The sequence below is a fragment of the Aptenodytes patagonicus genome, chromosome 8, assembly GCF_965638725.1.
Source record: "Aptenodytes patagonicus chromosome 8, bAptPat1.pri.cur, whole genome shotgun sequence".
Lineage (NCBI taxonomy): Eukaryota > Metazoa > Chordata > Aves > Sphenisciformes > Spheniscidae > Aptenodytes > Aptenodytes patagonicus.
In genome coordinates, this window is record NC_134956.1 from 12,438,944 (window position 1) to 12,444,943 (window position 6,000).

The 6,000-nt window shown below is 55.6% G+C and overlaps 1 protein-coding gene across 1 annotated transcript in view; it reads left to right on the forward strand.

Moving 5' to 3' along the window:
- The window catches only part of PLXNA1 (plexin A1), a 119,939-nt gene that overhangs the window by 60,108 nt on the left and 53,831 nt on the right, over window positions 1–6,000 (forward strand). The window lies entirely within an intron of this gene.

The window sequence follows — 6,000 nt, forward strand, 5'->3', positions numbered from 1 at the left end:
GCTGATCAGTAATTATAGATAAGCAAATGCAGAGTGATCTCTTTTGGACGGCTGTTTGCAAAGTATCTAGGCTGGTTGTGGGGGTTCTGCTGCAGATGGCTCCTCCAAAGCCTGTTCGGCAAACGAGCTGGGTTTTCCTCTCTGGTCAGGGAAAAGCAGGTGTGATGCGGGTGCCCTGGCTGGGTACCTGCAGTGAGCTCTGAGGGGGATGCATCAGAGGAGAGCCCCTGCAAACCTTGTGCATCACAGGGATTTCTGCCCTGCCCTGCCCGCTCTTTGCACAGGGAGCGGGTCTCGGCTCCTGGGAGCGCTGTGCCGGCGAGGGAGGAGAGTTTGCAAACTTGACTTTCTCCCTCACCTTGACTCCCGAGATGAGCTTTGTCTCCCTTCACATCGTGTGGTTTCGATAACATTAGCTCAGCTTTGGCTCGGGCTGGCTGCATGTCATTATTTTGCAAATCAAAAAGCAGATGTGACTTTTATTTTTCTAAATGAAAGAAAGACTTTTAAGTACAAATGACATCGGATTTGGTCCAATCGGGGCTCCAGCATTTTGGTCCAGCAGGAAGAGGTGGTGAGGGAATTGGCATTTTACTTTATGTGCCTGACACAGGAGGGGGAAAAAAAAAAACCCCAGCCCCCCCCAAACAAACCTATAACAAAGAGCCCTGACTGATTTATTACTGCGTTGATGTTTAATTTTGGATGCATTATTTAAAAAGGCTAATTATGGATGCATTAATATTTATGCACTCCGGTTGGAGCTGATAGAAAAGTCCATGTTCTAGGCTGGTGAACGTTATTATTATTTTCTTTACGTCAAGAATTTTAGGGTTTGGAGGCAGTTTTAACTATGCGACCTGCAGTCGAGTCATAGCCAAAGAGCACGACAGTACCTAGGATGATGCAATACTTTTAAATACCATTTGCAGACAGGCGTCTTTAATGGATCTCTTCGGAGTTAATAGTCTTTCAGATCCAGGTTTCATATTTTGTGGAGGAAAATCTATACGTCAGCCTGATAGATTCTGTATTAGGAGCAATATGCTTTTTCACGAGCCTAATGTTTTTCCTGTGGAGATCTCTGATCACCATGCATTATGTTTTCTTTTTATATTTGGGCGGCTTTGCTTAGGTTGGGAGCCAGAGGCCTGTGTGTCGAATCATTTCTCAGCTGAGGATGAAATGTTTAGGTGAGATTTTTCAGATGGCTATGGAGAGGTTGGAGGATTGTAAGGCAGCTCTTTGCTCATGTAAGCTGGGGTAGCTCCAGGGAAGCCAACACAGCTCCACCGTGTACAGAGTCTGACCCTTCTTATTTTCAGCAGATGCCTGGAAAGGCATCAGCAAATCGTGCCACTAAAGCTCTTTTGCAGGCTGTGGGGCTGATCCTGCTGCTGTGCGAGCATTCTGGCTCTCTTGTTTCTCACCACACTACAAAACTCTTCTTCCTGTGTGTTTTCAAGGAGTGCCAGAACCATCCTGGTCCAGGGAGGGGTTGCAAAAGGGAAGATATATCTAACCCCTTCTACAGGGAAGGAGAGGTACAGAGGAGGTTGTGCTGCCTGTATATTTGGCTTGTGATGGTCAAGGCCGAGGGGATGCCTTCTGGGTAGAGCCCTGTTGCTGTCCCGTCTGTTACTGCAGGGCTTTATAGTGTCACCTGGTGTGACGGAACTGTCCCCATCGCAGACCAGCATCGCTGGCTCCCGGGGTACTTCTCTGTGCGGGGTCCCTGGGACCCCTGGTCTGGGACTTGCACCCTCTCTGGGGCTCCATTCCATGCTCCAGCAGGGTCACCTGGCGAGCTGCTAGGGGTCCCAGCTTGGTGTACCGCACCCGGCGACCTTGGGGCTCCTGTGGGGCTCAGGCAGGCGTTTCCAGGCAGTGGCATCTTTTGGGCATCTTGCTCATGAAGGTTTGTGCATCAGCCAGGGGATGTTTCTGGCTGAGCTGTGAGAGATGCATTGAATGGGGGAGTGGAAACCTGGAGGTCGATGCAGAAAAATGGGTCCCTTGCAGAGGGGCATGTGGGTGGCTGAGGGTTGCTGCCAGCCCATGGGGCCAGAACAGGGTTGCCCATGCATGCTCAGCTCCTGGGGACAGGCTGTGGTTCCTGCGGTGGAGGACGGGATGTAAAACCCCGTGGCAGGGACCGGGGTGGTTCCCTTGGGGGTTTCCTATGGGACATCGATCAAGCACAGGCATTTAAAGACCACTCGGCGCCTTTGATCGTCTAATGAATCAGCCCGTGTCCAGCGCGTGCGCAGGCAGATGTTGAGGTCGTCTTTGTCAGCGTTAAACTCCCTCTTCAAAGCATTCATGGGGAAATGAGTCCCCTTTCAAGATAAAGACGTAACACCAGGCTCCCTGGCTGCCTCCGGCAGAGCGTGCGCTTGCTGGTGAGGTGGGCGAGCAGGGAATCCTCCCGGCAAGCCAGTGAGCAATTCCAGGCAATACCAAGATGTATTTCTTCCCACTATATTCATGTTTGCTCTTTGGGTTTCTCCTCTGGAAAATGGTCCGTAACTCCTGTTGTGGTTTGGCTTTTTGGAGAGGGGGAAAATCACAGGTCAGCAGGTCTGATGCTGAGAGGGGATCCGAGCAGCCTGGAAACCTGTGCTGGTGCATGCCCGCGCTGTGTCCCCTATCTGGGAGGTGGTCATGATGGTACCAGCCTCGTGGTTGTGCCTCGCTGCAGTGACAGTTGTGACATCCCGGTCCCATCAGTGGTGGGGTGTTGAATTTCTCTGAGGCTGGAGCAAGGGGCAGACATGCCAAGTGGCTCTAGCTCTTCCTGGCCAGAGAGATGTGACTCTGCCATCGCCTGAGCCACAGGTAAGGCTTTCCCTATAAGCCTCCATTAAGTAAATGGGATTTTAATCCATGGCCCCAGGGGCTGGGAGCAGGGCTTGGCTGCTCTGGTGGCTGAGGCACCCGGTGGCACCCGTGGGACAATGCCAGCCCTTGTGCCGCTGGGCTGCTCGCTGCAGCCCTTCTGGCTGGCCATGTCCCGGGTTGCCCGTACCTCTGGGTTGCCTGCACACAGTGTGGCTGCTTCTCCGCTGGCCCAGTGCTGCTTGTTTCCCGATGCTTCCAGATGCTTTCTTTTCAAAGACACGGACAGATGGCTGCAAGCAGTAGAGTGAGTGTATCTGAGTTAGCATGGCTGAGCTGCGAGGCGGTAACAGATCCCTGCGTACTCCTGGGCTGGGGCAGGTGGAAAATCCCATAGGATGGCCCCAGAGACCACTTGGGATAACCTGGTTTATGTCATGTTTATTGTGAAGGAGGAGGGCTGGTGCAGCCTGGTGTTGTGTTTCAGTGAGGGGAGGCGGCTGAAGGTGTTTCAAGTGAATTACATGTTTCTGGCCACTTTAAAAATCAGGGCCTGATTCTGCATCCTCCAGCCAGCCTGATGGTGGATGCCCTGGACCACCCTGCAGTGGGTCTGCGTGCCCAACCCCCTACCCTGAGAGTAAGGCCCTTGGCAAAAACCAGCAGGGACGGAAAAGCATTGGTCCGGCATGAAAGGAAAGGCAGAAACAGATTGCTGTGGTTTAACCTCAGCCGGCAACTGAGCACCACAGATTGAGATGGGTAGGGATGGAGGGAGGCGAGAGCTGATCTCCCACCCTGTGGCTCTCCTGGCTTTGGGTCTGGGCACCAGCTGGGAAGGGCAGGGCTGCCTGTAGGTCCATGTAGGGGCTTGGGGGGCACTGACCCTCTGTTCCCGCTGCTCTTCAGGATTCTCCCCCTCCCTGGGGCAGAGAGATGGATATAAAGCCCAAAGCATTGCAGTTCAGCCCCTCACCCCTGACAGCTGCTGCTCCAGATGCAGGCTATGCCGGAGCTGAGTATTCGCTAAGGATGCATCCTTCTTGCCAAGAGGAGGTCTGAGGAGCAGTCGGAGGGCTCGTAGGCGGGCTGTGCTGTGCGTGCGCAGATGCTGTTTCCGTCAGCACCGTGTTATAATTTCCCTTCTCAATGGACCTCCCCTGCTCTGCTCTTGGTGCTGTTGAACTTGCCATCGTCCCTCCTCCCAGCCCTTCGCTCCATGTCCTTCCTCCAGGAACGCGCTGCTCCATGGAAATAGCCTCAGTGTGTGTGTGTGCGTGCACGGGTGTGTGCAACGCTCGCACCCCCTGTCCCTCTTGTGTTTGCTGCTCAGGCTTATCTCACCCCTGTGGACGCTGGTTTTGTTTTCTGCCTTCCACACTTGGTGTGCTGAAGAGCTCTGGACTCCTTCGGGCCGGGGATCAGAGAAGGGAGCAGGCTCGTCCCCGGTGCGTGGCACGCCTGGGGCTGGGAGCACGGGAAGGAGAGTGAGTGAGGAGCCTGGATCCGGTGCTGCTGGCTTCCCATCAGCTGCAGCATTGCTTCGGATCAGGTGTGGAGACAGCTGTGACCTCGCCGTGGCAGCCGGAGGTGCCTTCAGAGCTGCCCACGCACCCAGCGAGGAGCTGGTCTCCGAAGCCACCCCTGCAGCGATGCTTGTGGCCCTGCACCCACCCTAGAGATGCGCCCAGCTCTGAGATGCTCCTTCACTGTCCTGCCGCCCTTTCCGCACCACTGCTTTTCTGCAGCCATGTCAGGTGTTTCCCTAGCATGGCCTCCGCAAGTTTGGGATTGGTTTGGAAAGTGGAGGGGAGCAGCGTCGGGAGGTCTTGACCCAGCTGTGTAGTGAGTCGGGGGCAAGCGTGGAGGCTGTGGGGCAGCTCCGGCTTTGCCCTGGGTTATTCAGAGGTGGGCAGAGCTGCCCTGCTGCCTGCAGGGCTGCCTGCTTTTTCTGGAGGAGGTTGCAGGCAGGCAGCAAGCCTGGACTTGTTTTGGGATGGAGCACTTTTTGCACAGAGTGATCCTGAAATGCGGGTCTGAGGTTGGTGCCACTCCTCTTGCACGAGGACGTTGGGAGGGAAGGCGGCACTGCCGGCAGGTCTGACCCCCTTCCCCCTGCCCAGCCTGGGCTTCTCTGCCTGGTCCCTGTCAGGGCTCGGGAGGAGGTGGATTGGGAGCAAGCCGTGGGTCCGTGTCTACGCTGCACCCCCAGCCTCGGTTTTCTGCCTGGCTGGGCTTCTCACACTCCCGGCATGCTTCGGGGAGGGGGGAACTTAAACACATGAAGGAGAACCTCCCTCTAATTATCAGGAGTGATGAAAGCCTCTTAGGCAAGAAGTGATGAGGGAAGAGTGCCTGACCGTGGGAAGGAGAGAGACGGCACAGATGGCATCATGCTGCCGAGCAACCTGCTCCTGTGCCGGGAAAAGACAGCAGCGAAACACGGATGCACCGGGGATATGGCCCTGGCCATGCCGCCCAGCCTGACGTGCAGCCAGGGAGCCCTGCCTCAGGTCCTGCCCTGGGTTTTGGGCAGCCTTGCAGGGAGCTGGGGTGGTCAAACGGACATGCCGAGGCCGGCAGGACCAAGGCAGGCTGGAAATGGTGTTTCACCGTGTTACTGGCACCCAGGCGCTGACTTGCTCGCCACTTTACAGAGTCTTTGGCCAGCCAGGGGGTGCTGACCCAGACAGGCTCTAAATGCAGCAGAGATGCTGTTGGAGCGAGACGTGTGGCGGTGAGTGCTCTTATGGCGGCGTTTGATGTCCTTATGGCAGATTAAGAACCTCGGCAGAAGGGAGAGTGTGAAAACCATCTCCAAGGATGGGGCTTTAGAAATGGCTGGGTTAAGTTAGCAGCAGCTGGGAGGGCTGAAGTAGGAGGGGCAGAACCATGACCTCGGGGCGTATGTGGAGGATAACCTGAGATGCTTTAGGTCCTTTGGCAAGTGGAGACCAGGAGACCAGCTGGGACCTGCAGTAGTTAAATGGCGAAGGAGACCCTCAGGTGAGGAGGGTCCCAAAATAGCCAAGATTTGGCTTTGAGCCTGCAGAACTGCAGAGTGGAGCTGCAGCTCTCGGGGCCAGGGTGCCCGGGGCAGGGCTGTGCGGGTACTTCACCCGACTGCTTTGAGATGCCTCGTGAGGTGGTGGAGAGGGGACT